Genomic DNA, 26,962 nt, shown 5'->3' on the forward strand with positions numbered 1-26,962 from the left:
GGTTCCGGTTGGGATCTTTTTGGTCACAGTTCCAATGGCATCAAAGATTGTGTGTGATATAAATAGGGAACGGGTACGTTGGGAAGTCAGACAGATCTAGATTCAAATTTCATGTGTGCCCTTTTTTTTTTTTTTTTTTTTTGTTATGTGACCTTGGGCACAAGATACTCTGATTAAGCCTTACTGGACAACTGAGGATCATGGTCTTTATTTTTCATAATTAATTTTGGATTCTAAATAATAGAAGTAAACAGAGCCAACACAGAGCTAGACAATGCCGCCTTAACTGCAATAATTTGAAGTAACTATTCTTCTTGCTTTTGTTTTTCTTGTTTCATTAAAGAGATGAGGGGTTGGCCAAAGGGAATAGAGAGCAAGGGTAGATTCCAAGGTGGAGAGAACAAGTCCCATGGGAGAGACCAGGGAAGAGAGCTCGCTTTAAGTGAACATCCTTTTCACAGAAATCAACCCTACACTTTTGAATGAGATCTTTGAGTATATTGAACTAAAAAGGCTCCTAATATTCAGCGTGTGGTTTTTAAAGAGAGGAAATGGTCAGGTACCGCATATTACCAGAAGGGCTCTGTGACGGATTGTATTTTCCAAAGATGGTTGCAACAATTTCCCATCCCAGACCACACATTGAAAAACTCTGTAAACTAATTCAAAGTATTTTATTTCAATATAATTTTTGATATGCTCATTTGTTTCAAATTATAAATGTAATATAAGCCCATTATGAGAAATTTGGAGAATACAATAAAAGAATGTAATATTAAAAAAATCAAGTTAGCACTGGTATTAAAATATCTTTTGGATGAATTTCTGTTTTCAAGTGTGTTTAGCTACATAGTTCGGATACAAAATTATAAGTGACCATGATGCTAAGGCTGTGTCTTCACATGCAAAACAAAGTGCAAATTAAGATAATTATTGCAAAAATTTAGGCCCAGAACTTGCTTACCTAGACAATCCCTATAATTAAGGAAAGGTGTTTGGGATAATTGCCTCAATTTACCACTTCAGTTGGTTGACGGAATGAGGTATCAGGAATTGACTGGCATAAGTTTTCTTTTCTGATTGTATAAAATGCTTAATCAGACAATTTTTCTCAAAGTATTTTTTTTTTTGCTCAATGAAAAGCCTTTAAAAATATTAAACATACTTTGATTCAATTGTCAAAAGACTCTTCCTGTTTTCAATGCCCAAATTACCAATCAATTCTATCAATTTAGTTTAAAAAAAAAAAAAGAAAGAAAAAGAAAAGAAAACCAAAAAGCAACCAAGCGATTTAACAAATTCAAAACACATATTTCTAGGTATAAAATCTTCCCCGGAATATTTGTAAGAAGTAAAATGAAATGTACCCTCCACATTGCACTGAGTTATATACTATCAGATTTATAACAACAAATGTGGGTGAGCCAGTCTTGGATAGAGTTTCCATTTGCCTCTACAGCATGCGTATATGGTTGGGTGGTAGACAAAGAGATGATCTGAGGAGGGAGTAAAGAGGGCGTTACAGTCCAACAATGTAGATCAGATTGCAAATATTGTTTTTTAAGACTTAACCTGAAATATAAACTTTTTAAAAGATGTATGGAAAATAAATTTTAGGGGAACCTGGGTAACTCACAGTTGGTTAAGGGTCTGCCTTCAGGTCAGGTCATGTTCTCAGGGTCCTGGGATAGAGTCCCACATTGGCTTCTTGTTCAGTGGGGAGTCTGCTTCTCCCTCTGACTGCCGCTCCCCTTGCTTGTGCTCTCACTCTCTGCCTTTCTCTTGCTCTCTGTCTCAGACAAATACATAAATAAAATCTTAAAAAAAAAAAAAAAGGAATGTAAATTTTGGGAATGCTTCTAATCTTATCCTCTGTGTCCTATATTAAAGAATGCTGAATAAGTTGTTAGGTAAAGCTTACTATCAAGAATCGTGAAAAAAATTGACATAATATGAACAAATCAGAGGAGTAGATAATAGGTAAACAAGAACTTCCTGTGGCCTCTGGTCTCATCTTGAAGAGAAATGTAGATCAGAAAAAAACAAAGCTGGGACCCAGAATGGCATAGCCACACAGGCACAGGACGCATGCTATGGAAAAAACAAGAGAAAGATGGATAGGTAGGAAGGAGATGCGGTGGCACAGAAAGTGTGCCCTTGTGAGGGAGAGAGATGAGGGCTTGGGTCAGTGAGGGATGGATCGGATTGCTGAATGGAGGCAGTGCAAAGCTGTCAGTTTAAGCCTTCCCACCAGCACACTGTCCATATTCCTAAACCTCAACTCCATCATCGGTTGGCTCAGGTTTTGGTTGTCTCTTACATCTAAGATGGCCACCTTGAGAATGGTCTCCCACTCTTGAGTCCTATCATACCAAAGGGAAGACCATACAAGTGTAGGGAAGATCTTCCTTGCAAAACAAAGTCTCTGGTCAATTCAGAATGGGTTCATTTCTCAGTCTTCACTCACGATATCACGCCATTTAACTTTCTACCTGTCCTCATTTCAAAGATGCCTGTGTGTAAAATCATGATTTCCTGACGAATGGTTCCTTGCCAAGATCTGTCTTACAATTTGTAGAACACAAAAGTGTGTGCTGAATGGGAAAATCCGCAAGCTTTGCTCAAAGACATATGCTGCCTTGAAATGCAGCATTTTGTATTTGTCAAAAATGCAACAGAGGCTAATAATCTAGACAAGTACTTTTCTAAAATTTTGAATGCTAAAGTTTCAGAAAGAAATGTGGCTGGTTTCAAACATTACTGGGGGGACAGTAGATTTACCGGTTTCTTTCACGGAAGGTGGGTGTCCTGGTGTGTGGATTGTATGTGGGTCAGTCACCGTCCAACTGGGACTCCAGGTTTCCTCACATCATCTCTCCCTCACTTGTGTTTCCTGTTACAGCAGTAACTGGAGGTGATCACAGAGCAGTGGGATATTTATTTCCTGGTTTTAGCTGACTAACGAGAATCTGAGAGATACTTGTAACTTTTTTATGTTGTCTTAGTGGGATTTTTCTTTCCACTTGGGCAGTTCCTCTTCTTCTAAAATCAATCCAAACCATATCCTCAACTGGTCTTATATTTAACTGACTCACATAAAATAATCCGGGGCCTTTATTCAGAAACTTAGGGTACATAAGAACTGGAGCATTATCTATTTTTTAAGAAAAAGAGCAAGTATTAAATGATACGATTTTTTTATATAGTAAAGATAAACTCTCTTCAAATTCCTGCCAAGAGCCATTTGTTAATTAGGGTAGAATGGGAAGGGAAGGTAGAAAAAAGAATCACCCAAAATAGGTGTTATATATGAAAATCAGTTGATGAATATAATATCATCTCAGGAGAAGAAAAAAACAATAATAATAAATGGCAAATCAGAAACGGATAGTACTAAATTTCCCTCCCTTTCACCACCTTACAGGATATCCCGTCTAGCTGCAGAAACAAAACATGGAAATGAATCAGTCGATAAAGGATTTTGTCCCATTAAAGATGTCAGTGATTTTGTCCCATGTAGGGGAAGTGGAACATTAAGATGGATGTTCTCGATCTGTACACGCCACAGCATCCCCCCACTCCCCGAGGGGGAAGCAAACTTTTCTGTGTGTGATAAAGAACATCAAGTTAAAAGCAAAAACATTTCATCTAAGTATGATAATAAATCACACCATAGACTGACCTAAATAATTTAATTTTTTTCCAACATTGATAGTCAATATCTTTTGACTGCTGCCACAACTGATGCCTTTTCTTTTTCTTATTAAACTTCAGAAAAATGACACCTGGTCTTTTCCAACTTCTTTGAGGGGCCAGGGATGGAGAGGAGAGCGTAACTGCAAATGTGGAGCCAAGAGAGAAGAGAGGCTATTTTATTCAGGAGAAATTCAGAGGTCATCCGAAAATTGTCATGGTCACGCAGTGCCTGGGTGGCTCAGTGGGTTAAGCCTCTGCCTTCGGCTCAGGCCATGATCTCAGGGTCCTGGGATCGAGTCCTGCATCGGGCTCTCTGCTCAGCGGGGAGCCTGCTTCCCCCTCTCTCTCTGCCTGCCTCTCTGCCTGCTTGTGATCTCTCTCTCTCTGTCAAATAAATGAATAAAATCTTAAAAAAAAAAAAAGAAAAGAAAAGAAAATTGTTGTGGTCATTATCATTTTGGAAAGATTCAATTTCCATGTAAATAACTTAGATTTTTCACAAGTTAAAACTGAAAAGGTTAGTTTGATAGTGGTGATCGCTTCACCAAGTATTTGTGTATCAAGTTTTATACCTGAAATATGTGCAATTTTTAATTTGTCAGTTTTGCCTCGAAAAAGCTGAAAATTAAATTAAATTAAACATCAGGCAGGGATGCCTGGGTGGCTCAGTTGGTTAAGCCACTGCCTTTGGCTCAGGTCATGATCCTGGAGTCTCGGGATCAAGTCCCACATCGGGCTCCCAGCTCTGCAGGGAGTCTGCTTCTCCCTCTGACCTTCTCCCTTCTCATGCTCACTCTCTCTCTCAAATAAATAAAAAATCTTTAAAATTAAAAAAAAATTGAGCAAAGGAAGGAAAGAAGGAAGGAAGGAGGGAGAGTAAGAAGGAAGGAAGAAAGGTAGGAAGGAAAGAAAGAAGGAGTGAAAAATCCCTACATTCCCAGGATTCGTATGACCAAGAAACGGACTTGTTCTAAAAATCAGGCTTACGACATTTTTTTTGACATTTAGAAGGACTTGGGTTTTCCACTTTCCCAACAAGATAAATTGTGTATCATGCACCCAGAGGATTCTCTGGGATGAAATAGTTAAAGGAGGTGAAGAAAGATTGATGTAATGCTAATTTCAGGCAGTTCCAGGTAGTGCTGGTCTGTATTTGCATGCCCCTCCCCTCGCCCCAGGACCACGTGGTCAGCTGCCAGCAGGTGGGGGCTGGGACAGACATCTACCACTTTTGTGACACCAGGGCTCCATGTCAACAGTGAAGCACACACATTCTCTCCTGAGCACTTGGGGATCCTGAAGGCATGGAGGTAGGCTATAAACAGAACAAAATAAAAGGAAGAGCATGTGCTTAAAACTCACCCTTTTAAACCGTTTAGGTGTCCTGCTCAGGCTTCCAAAGTGGGCATTGAGACAGGCCACCCAAACTGCTGACATCCTTCATTGACCCCTTCAGAGCAACTGGGAGCCTAATGACTTTGTTTTTAGGTTTTGGAACTGAACTTCACAGGGACTGGTTCCAATCCTGGGTGGTGCTGAGAAAACTCAAAGTCTCAACCAGAATTTGGCAGAGACCACCAGACGCGTTTCATGGGAGGGCCTTTTCCCATAATCTGACCAGAATGGTTTATGAATGTTCTGGGGAGCAAATAGCAGGTCCCAAAGGCCGAGAAAGGGCTGTGCCCTGCTCCCAGTTAGGAGACCACACAGCCATCCTCTCTCCCTTCTGAGCACTTAGAGTTAGAAAACCACACCACCCCTCTCAGTTCGGAAGCTCAGGGTGAAAGTCGAAAAAGCCAGCAAACACAAATTGCATCCTACGGCTGAGAAAGCCTCTCTCTTGGAAAAGCTAGAAAATAAATAAATAACGGGGGAAATCCAAATGGGATTGCTCTTCAAACACACAAATGATCTTATGTTAACAGTTGGGATTAAACAGCTGTCTCGTGGTTATGTGATCATAACAGATGCTGTGTGCAAACGTTTCCTGCTAGCTTTGTTTTGGTTATTGCTGTTTGTGCAGTTCAATGGGCTGAATTCAGCTTAAGGGATACAGGTTTTTATTATCCTTCTGTGCATGCACGGGCAGCTTCATCATCTCTTTAAGAGGGAAGGAGGCGAGTGTGAGGCAAAGATGGAGAGGAATTGGAGGGTGGGCTCTCCGGTGTCACATCGGCAATGATGTCATATCGGTGAAATTCCAACACACTGGTTTATGGCCACGTTGCCATGAAAGTGGTCCCCAGTTCTATTAGGTGGTTGTGTTTCTCTCCCCCCTCCCCTCCCCTCCTTCATGGAGGCTGTCCTTGGGTCTAGTGTAGTTTATGCAGCTGGAATAGAATTTATAGAACATAGAGAAAGATTTTTTTGAGGACTAACAGCTTACAACATTGTAATGATCCCGATTTTGTCTCTTTTCTTCCCATGCCCTCCAGAGATAAAATATCCAAGCTGATTTTGATTTTTCCTAGAAACTTTATTTCATCGGACGAGTGGGGATCGCCTTATCCATGTCGGCCATGTTGACACGGTAAGCCACTGCTCTTTTTTTTTTTTTTTTTCAAGTTCAAATCTGGAAGCCATTTTTGTCCTGAATTACATTACTTGTTTAAACCAAAATATCCTCTTGGCTCAAATTTCGCAGAGAACGGCCATGATTCATAACCCACTTTGCCAACCAGCAGATTTCACTTTTATTACTTATATTTTCCAATTTTTTTGATATGATGTAAATGGCAGAAATAGTGTTTCTGTGTTCCAAAAGCACCTGGTTGCCATGAGGAGGAGGCAGGGGGAATAATGTGGTCCATACTTAGCAGGTCAGGCGTGGGCTCTGCCTGCTGCTCCCCACCACTCCCCAGGACCTCAGTCCTCAGGTCAGGTGGAAAAGTCCGCTCATCACACACACAGCCTCCCATCCACCGGCAGGTAACTCATCTGTGCTTTTTGAAATCTTGGCTAGGGAAAAGAGGGAGTGGTTTCCACTGCTTAACAGTTTATCTTGGGAATCATAACTTTGAGTCAGAGGTCCTACCATGGCTAAGTCTCTCCCAAAAACATCTTTACTGGAGAGGAGGTTTTAATAATATATGCACATCTGTAAGGGTCCATACTTAAACCATCTCTTATTCTCACTCAAAAAAAGGGGGTTAATGATCACTCTTTGGGGTTCATCAGCGCAAAGAATGAAATTAGACCTCTTCTGATGAGTTGTCAGAGCAGGGCACCTGGGTGGCTCAGTCAGTTAAACATCTGCCTTCAGCTCGGAACATGATCCCAGGGTCCTGGGATTGAGTCCTGCATCGGGCTCCCTGGTCAGCGGGGAGTCTGCTTCTCCCTCTGCCCTTTCTCATGCTCTCTCTCTCTCTCTCTCAAAAGTAAATAAATAATCTTAAAAAAAAGTTGCCAAAGCAGTGACATTTCTATAATGTTTTCAATACATTTTAAAGCAACTTCATTTACATTCCATGCTTGATCTGACAAAGAGCTCCTGGAGATATTTTCCTGATTTTCCAGAAAAGCAAGTCAAGGCCCATTTTATAAGATAAGTACCGCATGGAAGTTGCCCAAGTTTATAGAAACAGTAAGTGGTGGAGCCCGCAGTGGTTCCCACAACAGCGTGTGGAATGGGGAAACGGAGAGCATTTGTCCCAGGGACCACTGCTGTTGTCATTGTCATTTCTCACTGGGTGAGTTAGTGGGAGGGGGGCTGCACTATCTCAGGGTTACCTCTGTTGCCTCTAAATCATGCAAACTTCAGGACTCTTATTCCAGATGGTCTGGATGCTCTGGGAATTTGAATCTAGAACTGAGTATCAGCTTCCTTTGTGGGATCAAGCCCATGCCAAACTCAAGACAAAGGTCCTTCCAAAGAAGATACACAAATAGCCAATAAGTACATGAAAAGATGCTCACCATCCCTCATCCTCAGAGAAATGCAAACCAAAATTACGTAGGATATTACTTCCATCCATTTAGATGGCTACTAAAGAAAAAAAAAAAAAGAAATGTGTTAATGAGGATTTAGAGAACTCAAGACCCTAGACACTGTTGGTAGAAAGGTAAAATGGCCTAGCCACTGTGTAATACAGGATGGCATTTCTTCAGAGATGAAAAGCGGAATTGCCATATGATCCAACTATTCTGCTTCTGGATAGGCACTAAAAAAAAAAAAAAAAAAGAGAAAACAATAACAGGGTCTTGAGGACATATTTGTAAACCCATGTTCACAGTAGCCTTGATCGCAATAGCTAAAAAGTGTATACCTAAGTGTCCACCACTGGATGAATGGATACAGAAAATGTGGTGTATACATACGATGAAATATTATTCAGCCATAAAAGGAAGGAAATTTTGCCATATTCTATAACATGGATGAACTTTGAGGTCATCATTCTGAGTGAAATAAGCCAGTCACAAGAAGACGAATAACATGATTTACTCCTGTGAAGTACTGAGAACAGTAAAATTGACAGAGACTGGAAGTAGGATGGTGGCGGCCAGGGGCTAAGGAGGAGAAAATGGGGAGCGTTTATTTAATGGGCACAGAGTTTTAGTTTGGAATGATGAAAAAGTTCTGGAAACTGATGGTGGTGATGTTTGTACAACCATAGGATTATATTTCATACCACTGAACAGAATTGTACACTTAAAAATATTATTCTATATGTATTTTCCCACAATATAAAGAAATCAGAGTAAAAAAACCAAACCACCACCAACAACAACTAAAATACAGAACTGTCACCTGGAACCTGAAAATTTAAGTCTTTGCGAACTGCTCCCATTAACATCTTGTTTCTGCCCCTTCTCCTTATATGTTCTGAACATAACACATCCTCAGCTTTTCAGCATCTTCCTGTATCCAGATACCGTAGGGTGTACAGATTCAATATCTACGGGAAAAGTGTGAATCAAGCACCAGAGAGGTTTGATTTATATCCTTTCCCTGATGATTAGAAATATCTCTAGGATCTTCTTTCTTTTCAGGCTTGATACCAATTAAAATGCAAATCTTTCCAAGAGAGAATGTTTTAAGCATTTTCATCTCTGAATGAATTTCAGATCCTTTTATCTTCTGGCTTTTTTTTCCGGAAAATAAACCTCCTTTTTTATTATAAAGGTAATAGAGTAAAAGAGTTAATAGCGAATACATACCAACAACTCTTACCAACTGTCAAGATGCAGACAAACAGTCCAACAGAAGAATGAGCATGAGCTGTGAGAAGGTGGGGGAGGAGCCAATCCACAGGGCCCCGGAAAAGAAAAAGATGGTCAGAGTTGCTTGGCGGCAGGAAAATGAAAGTAACAAGATAGCAAAGTATCATTAGATATTCATCAAGCTGACAAAATGTCTGTATCCTCTATTGATGGCAGGAATGTGTGTGTCAAAGAATACAATTCATACATAGTTTATAAAAACATCAAGACTTTTTGCATTTTAGGAAAGCGGTCTGATTGCATATCTTAAGTTAAAAGTGCCTTTATCTTCCCATTCTGCGTTTCTACTCTCAGGAATCCACACCCCAAAATAAAAGCTATCCTGTTTCAGGCAGTTATGTGGGAAATATGCAAGGATGTTGCCTATAGTACTCTTTATAGCTAGAAGGAAGGAAAGAAAGGAGGAAGGAAGGAAAGAAGGAAGAAGGAAGGAGGGGGAAAAGGGAGGGAGGAAGAAAGGGAGGAAAAGAAAGAAGATAAAAGAAGGAAAAAAATAAGGAAAAGAAACAAAAAAGATTCAAGCTCAACCCCCCCCCCCCCCATTGCATAGGCTATAATGCAGTCCCTAAAAAGAAAAATAAATAGAACCGTATCAGATGACTCAGATAGAATTCCATGAAAAATTAGGAGTAGGAAAATCCTTGTATAGGAAGTATAGTTCATTTTGGAAAAACAAGTCATCACACGCAGGCACATGTACGTGCACACACATACAACCCTTTATATCCACTGAATGAGGATCATAGGATTATATTTGTATAAGAATGTATGTGCTTGAAGACATATGGAAAGATTATTACTGGGTAATTCATATTATTTCCCTGTGGAGAAGTTGGCTGATGTGAGCAGAGAGAGAAGAGGGGGGAGGGAATTCATAAGCTAAAAAGAAAAAGAAAAACAAAATATAATGCCACCAAAAATGAAATGTATTTTCTGCATTGTGTGTTTCCTTTATGTGGGTATACACACAAAGAAATTTATATTAAAAAACCACAAATGATAGTAGTTTTTAATAATTAAATACCTGGAAAGATGAAACATCACAAAAGATACTACCTGCTACTCTTAGGATTATTATGATACTTTGCTCAGTTGAAAAGAAAGATCCGTGACTCAGGTCATTCGATAATGAGTTTTGGTGATGCCAAAAATTCATTTGGCGATGGCCTTGGGAATGAACTGATGAACCTTTTTGCTGCTCTGTGTATCTCTGGCTCAAGGAAGCAAAGGTAACGCAGAGGGGGTAGCTCATGGTTCAGCGCCACATTCTCCAAATGTAAGAGTGGGGTCATCTGTAACGAGGGCTGAGGTCACTAGTTACTGTCTGAAGTCACAATCAAATACAAGCAACCGAGTTATGCCACACAACATCATTCCTCAGTTCCAGGAAGGAGTCTTCGAGAGGACTAGCTGAAGGCAGGGAACACAGGACCATACTTGCCTCTAGTGGAAGGATACACTTCTCAACACATAATCATCCTCTAAACTGGCTTCCTAATTTGTATGTCTAAAATCAGAATACAATTTGCAGAAGTGAAGATGGGGCTGTATGGTGCGATGAAATTCTCATTTCTGATTTTATCATTTTGATTCATCGCTCCGTGGGCCAGTATCTAAGTGTGAATTTGTTTTAAAAAATCACGGTACATGGATGATCAATTTTCATCTTATTTGAAAATGTTCTTATGAAGCCTTTCCATAGCAGAGAAATAGTGGCTAGTGACAATACAGTGAGTCACAGTCTAAAGTTCGCATATCTTTAGCAATTTCAGCAGAAAAGTCTGAGGTCAGCCTGTTTTTTATTATTTTACAGGTCTTTTTTTTAAAAAAAAAAATGTTCTTTTTGTTCCCATATGCTTATATGGTATGGATTTCCATCATTCAAATATCCTGCCAGCCTGTTATTTTTTATTATTATTTTTTATTTTTTTTGCGGAAGTTGTTTATTCTGCGATGAAACTATTTGCGGTGCCTATTTTAGTTTTTATAATACAGTGAAGTTTTCTTTAATTCTGTCTTTGAATGCTGTTTCTGTTCTAGCTGTTTTGTCTTCTTCCACCAAAGCTCTTATGAATTTCTCTTTTACTATCAATATCTTCTACATTTTTATTTTCCCTTGAGTATTTACTTCGGTGTCTAGATCAAGTGTTCTTGATATCACTAGCAGAGTTTTTGTGGGTTTTTTTTTTTTTCTCAGTATTATTTCTGCCCATTGCTACTATCCATCCTTGCTCTAGCAAAAACTGTTATATTCTTAGTTTATTTTGTGTCACTGGTATGATACGTCGCAGTTATGATACTGTGCAGGACTCAGAATTGAAAATTTCTTTGTAACTTACCTTAATTTCTCTCACACAGTTTCCGTCGCCACAGGTGCCAAAATGCATGTTGTTATTTCCAGGAACCTTCCTTAAGTTATGTACTAGTTTTCCTATCGCTGCTGTAACAAATTTAGTGGCTTAAAACAACACATTTATCATCTTACAGTTTTGGAAGTCAGAAGTCTAAAACCGATGGACTGAAGCTGGGTTGCTTCTAGAGGCTCTAGGGGGGATATCTGTTTTCTCACTTTCTACAGCTTCTAGAAACACTTCCTTTCATTGACTCATAACCCCCCACATCACCGCAACCTCATCCCTATCTCTGAGCCTGACCTCCCTGCCTCCCTCTTAAAAGGACACTTGTGATTACATCAGATATCCAATATCATCTCCTTGTCTCAAAAACTTTAATCATTAAAAATTAAAAAAAAAACCAACAAAACAAAATAAAAACTGTAATCACATTTGCAAGGTTACATTTAGCCTTGTAATAAGAGTTCATAGATTTTAGAACATGGACATCTTTAGGGGGGCTATTATTCCGTCTGCTCCAGGAAAATTCATATGTGATCATCCCAGTCATGATAAGTATACAGATGCCCACTCGGTCTTTGCTATTCCCCCTTCCAGTTTGCTGGAAGTTCATGAGGATGGCTGCCATATCTTTTCATAATAAACAGGTAAACAGTAAGTCAGCTGCTTTCCTGAGTTTTGTGACCCACTCTAGCCAAGAACCTAAGAAGAGGTTCATGGGAACCTCTGATTCATAGCTGGTTGGCGGGAAGCCGAGGTGACAGTCTGGATTCTCAAATGGCATCAGAAGTGTGGGGAGGTCGGCTTCATGGGACAGAGGCCTTGGCCTGTGGGATCTATAGTGTTGGAACTGAGACACGTTGTAGAACACACAGCAGGTGCCACAGAGAATCACTTGGGGTGGGGAAAATCCTCCGTAGCTGGTATCAAAGTATTTTAGTGTGGTACCAGGATGAGACTAAAGGAGACACACGCCGGAGAAGAGGGAGTTTTCCTACACCGGTCTTCTTGCATTTTACCAATCAAATCAAATCGTTCCTCAGATTTTTTTTTTTTTCTGGTTCTGGCAATAGAATACATGCTGTTTATTTATTGCTTCAGTAGTAAAATTGTCTTGGTCCTTCAAGTTATTGCTGGTGCCATGTCCTCTCTGTACCAGTGTTTAGCTAAAGTGCCCTCCTCCCAGAGCGCGTGTTAAGTGGGGCCCTCTGAACACCACTCAGAGTCCACTTGGGTGCTAACTGAAAATCTCTTCTAAGAGCTTCAGCTGTTGCCTGTTCCATGGCACCTGCCCTAATTCCCAGTGTTTAATACCAGTCACTCTGCTAGGCAAAAATTAGATCTGATCCTAATCCCACTGCTTGTGTGTGGCTTATCAAACACAGAGGAAAAACTCTAGAATCTGCCATTTCCCAAAGGACTCTTTTCGTATGTACCACACCTCCCACAATGAAAGTCACTCTGGCCATTCCTCACCTTATGTTCAGCAACTCTCCATTACACGTACTCAAAACCCGTGTCTCCTTATCTTTTTCTGGAAGATAGAGAATGCTTATCAATGTTAAAAAGCTAAGTATTCATCAGCAGGAGATAGAAGGGGGGAATTGAATTCTGAGAGCCTCAAAGAATCTGTAGCTACATATCCTATGACTAGAGAACCTAAATAATGGTTCTCATGGGAGGCGGTGGGTCTGGGGTGGGGGTGGTTGGAAGGGGAAAGAAAGTGCAAAGAAAGTTCTTTCAACTAACATTCATCTCGATGGCATTGTATGGGTGAGGGATTGATTTCCCTTTTCTGACCAACCCTCCCATTAGTGACAGTTGTTCTCAGTTTTGCTAAAAGTTGTCTGTCAATGGTACTGTTCATTTTTATCTTGTTCCATGACTTCATAGGACATTTTAAATCAAAATTCTTACATTTTCTTTTTCTTCTTGGAGAAAACCAGAAGGGACTGGAGGGGAAGGGCACTTAGGAAATGTGGAGGAAGGTCTATCCAAGGGTAGCTGGCAGACACTGGGCATACTGAAGGATGCGTTATGGGTGCTGAGTCTTATTCTGTGAACTACTGTGACGACATAGATCAAAAAATAAATAAATGAAAATAAAAGGCACTTTGGTTTCTGCACACTCCAAATTTATTTGTAAAGTCTGGTCACATCACTTATTTAGTCACAGATTTTGGTTTTGCTCATAGCTTTCCTGCCATCAGCTCTCTTCGTTTCCAGGACAGACAGAATTCTTTACAACTAACTCACCTTTTCCCAGTAATTCTAGTCTCTCCTTCAACAGATGAGGAGTGGTCCCTCCCAATTTCCCAGGAATTTCTAGCTGGCTCATTCCTGGAGGCTTCATATCCTTCTAGTTGCCTCTGAACTCTGCCACCCACGGAAACTCATCCTGCTGGAACCTTTATCTAGAGGAAAAGCTTCTGTGTTGTTCTTCATTCCTGTCCCTGCCCTGTATAAACAGGCAGGTTCCCAGCCAACACCTTCTTACAAGACCCACTCATCAAAAGCTTTTCCAATTACCCTTTCAAAACCCAGTTCATTCGCATTGTTTGAGGTTGCTTTGTTTTGTTTTCCTCCAACAAACAGAGAATGTTTGGGGGAGGGTTACTTATTTGCCACATTCTTCTTAGAGTTTGGCTGAAATTACTGAGTCAAATGGAGTTTGCTTTGTCCACAAGGGAAGAAAATTGCTCAGCCCTCCCTCTCTGAGCCTCTCCTATGTTGAGACCCTAGACCCTTTCAGGCCTCTGCTAGATTGGCCTCATGTGCCTAATTTTGGCTTCTGGAAGGCTCCAGGTATTCCGCCTGCTTTCCTCAGCCTCTTTTTTCCCTGGATCTTTTTTTCCCTGAGGAGGAGGCTACAATCACCACAGTTTTCTCCGTGGACTTGTAGCTTCCGATAGTAAGTTCACAGATTCTCTAATTTTATTTAATGGTTTCATAAAGAAGCAATGGGGATTGCAGTTTTTCCCTAAAGTTGACACCCAGGGCACTGCTTGCAGGAGGTTTAGAATATCCTTGTTTAAATGAAGCAGATACAGAGCATCTTTACAAGGGTGGTTAGTTTTCAGCTCTGTGTGGGGCGGGATAGAGCCATTTTGTTTGCTGGGAACTCTGCTTGTTTCTGGGAGTCAAGTCCCCCTCGTTGTGGCTCCGGGGGGGAAACAGTTTGCTTGATCCTGTCTGCTACATGTACCTTCATACACCCTGCTAGTTAAAAACTCTTCCAGAATCTTCTGTTCAGGTTCCCAGTCATGTGGTCTGATTTCACTGTATGGAAGACATGTCCTGTAGCCTCTAAGATTCCTTTCCTGAACTCCAGATAACTGTACAGTAGCATTACATATTTTTGCAAAGCTCCAAGACTTTCCAGAGTCAGAGATGGGCATACCGCAAACTAACCGAGGGCATGTGGGCTCCATGCATTTCAGACTGTTTTCTGAATGAGTACAACAAGGACAGATTGGGGAGATTATGTGACCGAGAGTTGATGTCATCCAAACATTAGAATATCACCCTTCTTCCATCTTCTACATCTGAATGGGTCTGTGATCTTTTTTTTTTCTTATAAGATTTTCCTTACATAGTTCTTTCTTTCTTATTTTTTTTTGTAAAGATTTTATTTATTTATTTGACAGAGAGAGAGAGAGATCACAAGTAGGCAGAGAGACAGGCAGAGAGAGAGGGGAAGCAGGCTCCCTGCTGAGCAGAAAGCCCAATGGGGGGCTCGATCCCAGAACCCTGAGATCATGACCTGAGTCGAAAGCAGAGGCTTAACCCACTGAGCCACCCAGGTGCCCTCCTTACATATTTCGAGAGAGAGGGAAAGCAGGGAGAGGAGCAGAGGGAGAGGGATAAGCAGATCCATGCTGAGACAGGAGCCTGCCACAGGTTCAATCCCAGGACCCTGAGATCATGACCTGAGCTGAAACCAAGAGTCAGACGCTTAACCGACTGAGCCACCCTGGTGTCCCTGGGCTGTGATCCTTAAGTGAGCTTTGGATATCAACATGGAGCTAATTATCATTCAATCATTTAACAACTACATTCTGGGCACATACTCTGTGGCAGGAATTTGCTAGGTAGGAGGCAGAGGTTGATAACAAAGGCAGTCCTGATGTCAGTCTTGTAGCCTTAGGCGGAGACAAATTTAACAAGTTTTTAAATGTTCCAATTAAAAATAGTAAGAAGGGGCTCCTGGGTGGCTCAGTGGGTTAGAGTCTCTGCCTTCAGCTCAGGTCATGATCCCAGGGTCCTGGGATAGAGCCCCGCATCGGGCTCTCTGCTCTGCAGGGAGCCTGCTTCCTCTTCTCTCTCTCTCTGCCTGACTCTCTGCCTACTTGTGATTTCTGTCAAATAAATAAATAAATAATCTTTAAAAAATAAAAATAAAAATAGCAAGTACTGTAAATCATTATATGTAATAATCCAAAATGGTAACAATTCACATAACTAACACCTGGTGAAGAGGAAAACAAACTATGGCATAGTCACACAATGAAATATTATTTGGCAATAAAAAGGAATGGAAGATTGGTGTGTGTGATAACACATAAAGATGGATGTTGAAAACATTATGCTAAATGGAGGAAACCATATACAAAAGACCACATTTTAAATGTATCCATTTGTATGAAATGCTTACAAAAGACAAGTCTATAGAGACAGAATGTACATTAGTGGTTGGTTGAGCCTGGGGTGGGAATGAGGAATGACTCTCAAAGGGCATGAAGGAAATGTTCTGAAATTGAATTGTGGAAATGGCTGTACAACTCTTTAGGTTTGCTTAAAGTAGAAAACATTGAGTGTACACTTAAAACAGGTGACTTTCATGGTATATAATTCATACCTCAATAAAATCATTTAAAAAATGTTAAGAATTGGGGCACCTAGGTGGCTCAGTGGGTTAAGCCTCTGCCTTCGGCTCAGGTCATGATCCCAGGGTCCTGGGATCGAGCCCCACAGCAGGCTCTCTGCTCAGCAGGGAGCCTGCTTCCCCCTCTCTATCTTCCTGCCTCTCTGTGCTCTCTCTGTGTGTCAAATAAATAAAAATAAAAATCTTTAAAAAAAATGTTAAGAATTGATTGAGCAAATGCATTCCAGAAATTATTCCTTAAAAAAGAAAAATTATTTCTTTAAAGGAATTTAGGAGGGGAGTGTGGTGAAAGATCAGTGTGTCTGTGTGTATGTCTCCTTAAATAAGGGGGCCGATGAAGATTTTGCTCGGGCAATAATACTTAAGGAGAAATCAGAAGGGTAAGAAAGAGCCAAGCACAAGAACTCTTGAGGGAAGAGAGTATGAGTGAGAAGGATTAGCTTTCTGGAATGGGAGAAAACTTCAGCTTTTCTGAGAAACTGAGGGGAGCCCCATGTGGGAGGGGAGAATGTTGTATAGGACCATATGATCCATGGTAACTAGCTGAGATCCTATTCTCAGTGTGGTATCAATTCACTTCAGAGCTTGAAACAGGATAATAGCAAAGGTGGGAAAAATCAGATCAAAAGCTGTTCCATAGCTCAAGAGAGAGATGATGATATCGTGGATGAGAGTGGCAGAAGGGTGGACAGAAATCGATGCATATGGTGTGGATGCTTGAGACAGACTCCACCACAATTCCTTCGAAATTTGGGTTTTTGAAGAGTGAGGTAGAGAGAGGAATCAAAGCAGACTTCCATATTCCAGTTAGAGAATTTGCTAAGATGATTTACTACGATGAGGAAGAGGAAGTAGGAACTTGTCTGGGAAGCAGGAGAATCAGGAATTCCATTTTGAACACAGTGAGCTAAAATGTCTCTGAAACCAGAGGAGGGGTGCTGGAGAAGGCCAATGGAATGCAGGTTTGCAAAAGAGACCAAGGGGTGGGGACCTGTGAGGCCAAAGAAAACACAGAAGAACATGATATATGAGAACCTTTTAAGAAAGAGACTTGAGGGGCACCTGGGTGGCTCAGTGGGTTAAAGCCTCTGCTTTCGGCTCAGGTCATGATCCCAGGGTCCTGGGATCGAGCCCCACGTCAGGCTCTCTGCTCCATGGAGAGCCTGCTTCCTCCTCTCTCTCTGCCTGCCTCTCTGCCTAGTTGTGATTTCTCTCTGTCGAATAAATAAAATAGAAAAAAAAAAAAAGAAAGAGACGTGAGAGAGTGTGGACACCATTAGGTACAATGAGGATTGGCCAAATGGAGACCCTGAGTCTGACTAAAGCAATTTCTTGTAGGGACGATGATAGGAGACACATGGAAATCTGTTGAGATATAGAGGCTGTGTGAGTGGGGTGAAGATATAGAGGCTATGTGTGTGCATGACTCAAAATTCTTGGACCTGGACGGAAGATGAGGGAGTGGCAGTATGTTTAGGGAAATGAGAAATAGAGAGCGTGTGAGCATATCCATTAGGATTAGTTTGGGCTCCAAACAATAGAAAACCCAACAACAATTTAAGAGACATCTATTTTTCTCCCCCATTATGTCAGGCAGTAAGAAATTGTGGACTGCTGTGGTGGCTTTCCAAACACCAGGACCCCAGATTCTGCTCTCTTACAGTTGCGTCAACAAAAACAGGAGAGGGGGTTGCCTGCGTGGCTCAGTCCATGCAGCGTCTGTCTTCAGCTCGGTCATGATCCCAAGTCCTGGGATCAAGCCCCATATTAGGTTTCCTGCTCAGTGGGGAGTCTGCTTTTTCCTCTGCCTCTCCCCCTGCTCATGCGCACATGCTCTCTCTCTGTAAGTAAATAAAATATTAAAAAAAAAAAAAAAGACGGAGTGATGATAAGCTCAGGTCCTCTCATTTTGAGGATGCCTCCAAGACGCTGAGGTACTACATCAGCTAACTCAATCTCATGGCCACACCTCGGTGTGGCAAGAGAACCTAAAGAAAGTTCTCTCTTCTAAGTGTTGATGGACTCAGCTAAATACATGGGTTCTTAAATCAAGGGGAGAATGGAATGATGGACACTGGAGATCAAATATCATCCTTCTCCAAAAATAGGGTTTGAGTTTTATCTGGATGTTTGCTTTTTTGTTCAGGTGTTTGTACAGTTGAGTTTGTGAGCTGATCCAGTAAGAGAGCTGGCTACAGGATCAAAGTCCACAAAACCCTGGAGAAGGATGAAGAGACAGGAGTCACAACCTTAGTAAAAGGGCTGGCTCTTTGAAAGCAGAAAGGACCCATCATCAATTGTAATTTTGAAGGAAAAAGGTAAACCAGGGCAATTTCAGGTAAGACTTAGTATTTAAAATGATGTCAAAGATGAGAGATTCCCAGCTGATGGCACTTATGGTCCAGGTGACATCTGTAGAAAGGTCAGCTAAAACAGGAAGTTCCAGGAGAGAGGGGAGGGGTGAGATTTTTTTTTATTGTCCTGCAGATCCAACATTGTGGGGAGACAGGATAGAGTTACAGGGCAGTGGTCAGAGCGCAAGTGAAGCTGGGGATTTTATTTTAAAGTGGAACCAAGGTTAGCCAGGGTCAGACCATCTTAGCCAAGTGAAGCTACTGGCACAGATATGGGGAAGGCAGATGGTTGAGTTAATCCAACTTCGGGATTTGGCAAAGCAAGTACTAGAGGCTATTGTATGTGATGTTGTTAAAATACTTGTAAGGAAGTAATCATAATGATCATCACCATAATCACCATCAATCAGTTTCAATCACAGCTCTTTATTGATGTAATGCCTCATTTGCATAGGGCTCCCCTTGCTTATCAGAACTGTGACTTTGTAACTTCTCATGGTTGTTCCTTAAAACTTTTTTTTTAAACTTCCATGGTTCCATTGGTTGTTTTCTGGTATACATGAAACCGTTCCTAATTTAAGTCCATTTCCCAATTATTACTTCTCCCTTTGAAGAAAAATGGTCCTGCATCGGGTCCCTCTTATCTGAACTCCCTCCAAGTTCTCTGTCCCTTTTTGAAATGTGGAATCGAAAGTTTGTCTCTCCAAAGGGCAATGATGGAAGCTTCATGCTTCATGCTTTAAGTCATGAAAAGAAAGGGAAAAATGCAGAGGCATCTCTACATTCTCGAATATTCCCAACCTGCGGCAGGTTGGGGGTTCCTTAACAAGTTGGTAAGGGTTCGCTTTCATTTCCAGCAGCACGTCATCTCTTGAACGCATTTTCCCTGGAGACTAGAGTCAGGCCTATATAGGTAGATGAAAACAAATGCCAATATGTTGTTGAATTTTCCATTTATATTTCCATTCAGAGGCAATTTTTTGAGTTAACTTGTAGAAGAACCTAATCGTTCCTTTTAGCAGTATTCTACGGGAAACTCTATCCAGATTTCAAAATGTTATTTACAACCAAGCTGTGATATGGAGACAATAACTAAATTGTAAGGAGCAAGGGACAGTTCCTGGCCCTTAATTTTCTTTCCCCAGGCCCTTCCTTGTCTTATTCCAAGGCTGGTCTACTGTGGTAACTTGGACTTCCTTACTTTTTCATTCCCCTACACTTCCTATTCCTCAGCCATTTCCTGGGATCTGTAAGGAATACCCAAACTTCTCCTGTTTTGTTTGGTTATTAAATGTATTATTGAATACAATTATATTTCATAATGACTTCTGCAAGAACAGCATCTCAAATTACCAATCTCATTCTGCATTTGATTTCTAATTTCCGGAATATGTGCTTAATTTATGGTCATCTCCAAGAACTAGGAAGCAAGTTCTTGGTTTTAAACTCCCAGCTTGCTTATCATCATATTTACTCAAAAGATTATAGAACGAGGTCCCTGTGACAGCTCCACGAGGCCCTGTAGACAGAGGTCCACCCGCAAGGACTAAGGGATGACCCATGCCACAGACTCTCCTTCCTGCCTAAGTTTTGTTTTGTTTTTTTTTTTAACTAGGATCCATGCCCAGCATGGGACTTGAACTCGTGACTCCAAGATGAAGAGTGGCATGCTCTACAGACTGAGCCAGCCAGGTACCCCCAGACTGTTCTTTCCTTAAGCTCACAAAAAAGTAAATAAAATGTATATGTGTGTATATGTGCATGTGTGTGTGTATATATATATGTGTGTATGTTTGTGTGTGTGAGTACATCTATATACATGTATAGTACGTGTATATATGTGCATATGTGTGTAAGTGTGTGTATAAAGCACACACATAATTTGTATAGATACATTTCTCTACATATAAATACATAAGCATATATTATATACATACGTTTAAATATGTATGCTCCCTGATTTACCACTTGATTACACTCTAGAGGCACTATCTTAATTGCCCCCAAAGCAAATGAGAAGTTACAACAATAATAACCATGCTTTTAAAGGAAAGAGAATGCCTTTTGCCATTTACTTTAAAACTCTTCATTCCTTTCTCACCAAGCTGTGGTCTCAAACTCACCAATATCGTTCCTACCGTACTTTTCAACGTACTATTTCTCGTGCATTGGCGAAGGGTTCCCGGTTGCCAGGCAGGGTCCCAGTTGATCAGGGTACTCGTGGTACCTGGCATTTGGCTCCCAAACCGTGCTCCCCAGACGCGATGGAACGTGTGAAGAAAAGGATGTCTCCATTTGCCTTTGTCTTTAAGAAAGTGAGGAATTGTCTCCCTCCTTGGCTCTTTCCTCCGTGGAGACTTAACTGGCCCAAATTTTTAAAAAAGCTCCTACCACACTCCCATTCTCTGTAAGTGCAATTAGCGGCAGGTACAAAATTTGGAGCAAAGAGGCCTCTCGTGGCCTGTTGTGCCTGCAGTTATCCGACTGTGGCTGCAGGTTTTCAGTGCACAACTGATTGCACCCACAAAAAGAAAGGCTAAACTCTGAAAATGGGTCCCTTTAAGACAGTTGGGGGATTGCATGCCTCCGGTTGGCAAATTGCAATCTTTTACAGGGACACAGCCTTCGCTCTGGCTGGCGCTGCAAGTCTGAAATCCAGGTTAGGCATCGCAGGTGAAGGCAGGTGCCGAGCCCCTCCCCAACTCCAGCTCGCCCCCAGTTTCACCTTGAGCTACCAGTGGACAGTGCATTAGTATGCCACATCCCTGACTGCAACCCCTGCTTAGTTCACCAGTCACTCTCCAAAAGGGTTTGAAGAGAGAAGCTCGGTCACACTGCCAATATAACACATTTAACCAACTCTAAATTTGCTTTAAAGAGACAGCTACAAAGATTGACTTTTTCAAAGTGACTCACTCCGCCATGCAGCCAAAGACGTCCGCTTGCTCCGGACTGTTATTAACTGTGTCACTGAGTACATAAGAAAGGGTTTTGAAGGAATTCCAGTGTGAATCCACTAATTCAATAATCCAATAACATAAATTCAAGTAATGGATATTAATACTATGTTCAAAACAGGCTCGCAACTTTTATATCTCTCTTTCTCCGACAGACGGAGCATGCGTCGCTGAGAGGCTCCTGATGAAATAATAAAACCCAATTCTCATCTAGAAAAAAGAATCATTATAGGAGGATGGTAATTTACTTTATATGACCTTCAATTGATTATTCTGTGGCTGCTACACAAATACCACAGGAGCTATTGATCGTAAAACCTACCAAATAGATCTCTAATAGCTTTTACTGGGCAAAAATAATTATGCTTGCACTGTGGTCAAACACACATAAACCAATGTGGAGGTATTAATGTATGCTATTATTACCCATCTGTCTGCGAGGTATGGAGAAGACCCTTCATGAGAACACACTATGTCTAATCCCATGAAAGCTCAATATCCAAGCCAACAATTATAGCCAGCCGCCCTAGAAAAGAAAAAAAAAATTGATTACTGTAACTAAAAGCTAGGGCTGGAAAAACAGAGGCTGCAGCTTGCTTAATAAAAGTAAAATCATAACAAGAGGAATCGTAATTGAGGAGGAGTCCCAGGCCGGGCGCAGGCAGAAATTGAATTTCCCCGTGGTGTTGGCAACAAAGTAACTTTTCAGAGTCAAGAGCTTTCTATCCAGCCCAGATCAAGATCAATGATCAACACCCGTAAAAGGTCAGGATGTCTAATCAAAGAACAGATCATCTATCTCTCAAGGAAAAGTGGACAACATAATCCAGAAACGCGGCACTGCTGGCCACGGAGAGTGAGAAAAACCCGGGGAAGGAGAGATTCCAGTTCTACTTCGGTGAACAGGGAGACGCTCCGCTCATACAAAACCTGCGGCCAGACTTGTGTAGGTCATGGAAGCGGCTCAGGTGGGCCCTGAGCCGCGCAGAACCGAAGCCGCGGCGGAGGGAGGAACTTCTCCAAGTTCGGAGAAAAATATTTTAGACTTCAAAATTCCGCAGTGAGCAAAATCCCTCCAGTCACTTGCTCTCTACCTGCCCGCTCTCAGTCAGTATTTCAAATATAATGGAAACATAAATGCTTTAATAACAGCAACCACAAAAAGCCCTTGCTCCCAAGAAATGAGAAGTGATCAATTCCTAAAACCTGGACTAAACAGAGCAGCATGCTAATAAGAGTGAGTGATGGATGGCAAAAAAAAAAAAAAAAAAAAAAAAAAAAAAGAAGAGAGAGAGAGACTGTCAACTTGGTGTGGGCTGTGCGTATTTGATGGGGGAGGGGAAGATGGGAAGGTGGTATCCCATGAAACGGAACAGAATAATATCCCACGATTCCTATCCATGGATCCCATGAAACAGAACAGAAATGGAACGTGCAGCGGGAGGGGCGTGCATGCCAACGACAAAGAAGGTTTTCTAAAGTACTTATACTCAGACCACACCCCAGACCAAGAGAATCAGAATGCTGCTCTAGGCATTGGAATTTTCTTAAAAAAAAAAAAAAGAAAAAAGAAAAAAGAAAAATCAAAACCCCAAAGAAAAAAACAAAAACAAAAACACAACGAAACCCCACAAACCTAGGCTTGGGTCTCCTGTGAAGCCAGATTTGAGAACCACCCACTTGCCTTGGAAGATCTAAGAGCCTTCTTAGCCATGGGAGTTCTCAAACGAGAGACCTGGACCTTCCCAAGCATACCCCTCCTCTGGCAGCAATAAAGCTCACATGGTTTGTTTCTCTTCCTTTTTGGCATTATCAGTTCCAGTTGTTAAAGGCAGGAAAACTGGACTCACTGATCTCTCTTTCATGATTTATGGTTCAGAAGGAAGCCAGGGGTGGAGGGTTGGGGCCGATGCTTACTGTTGTGGTGGCTGTTATTTATTTGTATTTGTATTTTTGAGACACACGCGTTTCTGGAAAACCTTGAAGCCCTTGGCAAGGCTGTCTCACCTCCCCCCACCGCCCACCCCACCCACCGCACCCCTAAGACCTTGCCCGGGCATAACTGACATTTACATAGACACACTCTTGGAACATAAGGGGAGGGTTAGGAATTCTGCTTGTTCTCGGTTGTTCTAAAATTACATGATCGAGTAGATGTATTAGATCCTTTACACCAAAAGGAGCTATGGAGTCCAGCTATAAAATCCATAACAAGTTCGCAGAATTCGCAGTAGTTTCCTTCTCAGAAGAGCCAAGGAACCCAGCCCCGCCCTTAAAGGCAAGGTGACTGCACTACAATTAGTTGACCTATTTGGAAAATGAAGGCTTCACTGTGGTTTGAGGTTCTGCCTTCTTTCTTTTTCTTTCTTTCTTTCTTTCTTTCTTTCTTTCTTTCTTTCTTTCTTTCTTTCTTTCTTTCTTTCTTTCTTTTTAACCGCCCTTGAGATCCAGGTTAGGTTTTTGCTTGGAGTAGTTTGGGTGTCCTATGGCGTGTTACTATCGTGCACTTAGGTCTGGGGGTGGGGGAGGGTGTCAGGGGATAGTTCTCCCTGAAGTCTGCACGGGCCATGCTGAATTCAGACTTGCTTTGCGAACTCATTACAGGTCCTTGCTATCAAAGGAATGGACCAGAGGCAAGGAATTCTCTCACTCAAATGTGTTCTCACTTACTCGTCCCTTCCCAAGGTGAGTATCGTCATTCTTCCACTTTTTAGAGACTAAACCCAGTGAGGGCCCGTGTGTCCGCACCCACGGATGGCAGTCCATTCCGAAGCAGGCATGGGCATTACGGGAGAACGTGTCCCCCTACGTTCCTGCGGCCCCCCTGGCCGTCCGCGGCGGACTCGGCCGCGCGCACCATCCCGGTCACCCGGACGTACCTGCCGGGGTCTGGCCTTGGAGAACGCAGGGGCTGCAAGGGCACCGCCAGCGGGCGAAGCGCGCGGAGGGGAGCGGCGGGGAGCGGCGGGCCGTCCCGCAGGTGCGCCCCACCTGCCGCCCGATTGGCCGCGGCGGCGGCGCTCCGCCGGAGGAGGGCGGATGATGGATGGCCTGTCCGCCGGCCGGGGTCGGAGCAGCGGGGCGCTGGCCAGTGTAAATACGAGCGCGCTCCGCGGCTCCCCGCGCTGGGCAGAGAGAGCAAGATGCCTGCACAAAAGGACCCGGCTCGGAATGTTTAGATTTTGAAGATTAGTTTCTATTATATCTCTGTGGGAGAAAGGAAAACGCACTATGGGAAAGTGGAGGGCGAAGAACCTGGCATCCTTGAGGACTGATGTTTGACAAATCATTGAGCCATGGGAACAATCCTCCCCTCCCGGAACTGCAAACAGTTTTTAAGTCCGATTTGCCATTTGTGGGAATGATCCCCTTTCGGTTATCCGAAACAATATGAAATCAGACCCGAACGTTGCATTTTCTTATCTCAGGCAGCATGAAGATCATTGAAAATAGATTTCAGAAAATGGGGCGGGAGGGTGGGCAATGCACTTTAGTTAAAAAAAAAAAAAAAAAAGAATAAGACAATTGGATATTAAATGCTAAAAGAAAAAAAAAACCCTTAGCTCAAAAAGAATAAAATAAAATAGAGGAATGTGTTCTAGAGATAATTCTGATCTTTAGAATGTGTAAAATTTTCATAATTTGTCTAGCTTTTATGTGCTTAAAAGTCATGAGCAACTTGGATATGTTTTGTTTATCCTTGCAAAAAGATGACAGCACATGGTTTTAGGCAATTCGATTTAAGACGTGTCCTTTTAAAAACTCATTAGGTTGAGAGTAGGGATTGAAGCAGACAGAAGGATAACGGGAAAAAATATGTCATGAACCACCGTGGAAATGGGGTTGGTAGAGAGCTATTGTATCATCCGGGCTCCTCTTTGGCAACTGAAGGACAGGTCCATTCACGGTGAATATTTCCTCCTGCACGAGCTGCGGTGTGCAAGCTAATACATCTCATGTCAAGAAATAAGGCAGTCCTGCCTATAAGCTGATACTGTTACCTCTGCCAGCAAAATAGTTTAGAGAAAACAGTGGGATTTTTTAGTATGGAAATATCATTCTATCTCATTGTGTATTAGAATACCCACCATCCCCTATTGCCCTAGCAACTACCACCACTAAGAAAATAAAACCCATGTTTAAAAATAGCAATAAGTGAAACCGAATCATGACACAGAGGTGTATCTTATCTCATGGTGGATGAGAGTGAGTCAGGGAAGAAAGAACCCAGCTCCGCACATTTCTTTTTGAAATACCATATTATAGCACTGTAAAAGTAAGTTCAAAAAATTAAAGAAACTTATTTGTGCTAGCACAAATAGCGTATCTGCCCTCCCCCACACAGAAAAGCACACATAAATTAAATTCATGTATGTTTCTTTCTAGAATTCTTTTTACATATGCTTAAACACCTGTAAAAGAGTTCATTTGACTCCTGTGGGGTTTTTTTTCTCATAGATTATGTCAAAAGAACTTTTTAATATTAGTAGATTAATCAATTTTAATCAATTAATTTAATCAATTTTAATAACAGCATAGTATTTCCTTGAGCGTATATAAATTTGACTAACCATTTCCTCCTATTTGGAATCTTAGGTAACTTCGAGTTTTCAGTAAAGTAAATAATACAGTAAGGAACATCTTAAGGCAAAATTTCCATATTGTAAATTGCTGATTTCAAAGAAACTTTTTAAATGGACTATATAGGCCATGCTTTATGAACATCTTGATTTTTTTTACAATAATTTCCAAATTGCTTTACAAAAAAAAAAGAGAGAGAGAGAGAAGAAGAAGAAGAAAAAGAAGAATGGAAAAGAAAGACAAAAATGCTGTAGCATTCGATCTCACCAACAGAAAAATATCAGACCAACATACTTTACAGTATGCTCAGTGTTATTGAGAATACTAATAAAAAATACTTGGTAATGTAACACTTGGCGATTCTTTGATTTTTATTTTCTTTGATTATTAATGAAGTTCTCTTTTGGCTCCTTTTGAAAAAATGATTGTGCTTTCCCTCTTTTGAATTTCTGGCTCCCTTTTTATGGAATTGTTGAGAGACCTCTAGTCAACATATTAAAATGAAATATAGCCTTTTTACAAATTCCTCTTTCATTGTGTTCATTTTGAAGTAGGGTGGTATCCCCGGATTAAAATGATCAGAACAAGAAATCCCTGACAAAACTGGGTTAACCTGCAGTTTGAGATGATCTATTGAATTTAGATTTCCAGCAAGCTTCTGCTTCCCCTCCATGGTGACACAAAACGATATCATCATCTGTGAAATTATCCCGGAAACTTAAGGTACTTTATACAAATCGTATTCTCTCATTAGGAAACTCAGAACCCTCGATCATTGCACTAGCTTTCCTTCTGGTCTGAAAATTTGTGTTGTTTTCTTAAGCCGTGATGTGGTCGTTTAAAAATGCCTTCGTGCGCTTCGGCACCTTCGCAGTGCACCCGCGCCCAGTAAATAAAGTAGCAGCCCATGTCCCT

The sequence above is a fragment of the Meles meles genome, chromosome 6 (genome assembly GCF_922984935.1).
Source record: "Meles meles chromosome 6, mMelMel3.1 paternal haplotype, whole genome shotgun sequence".
Taxonomy (NCBI): Eukaryota; Metazoa; Chordata; class Mammalia; order Carnivora; family Mustelidae; genus Meles; species Meles meles.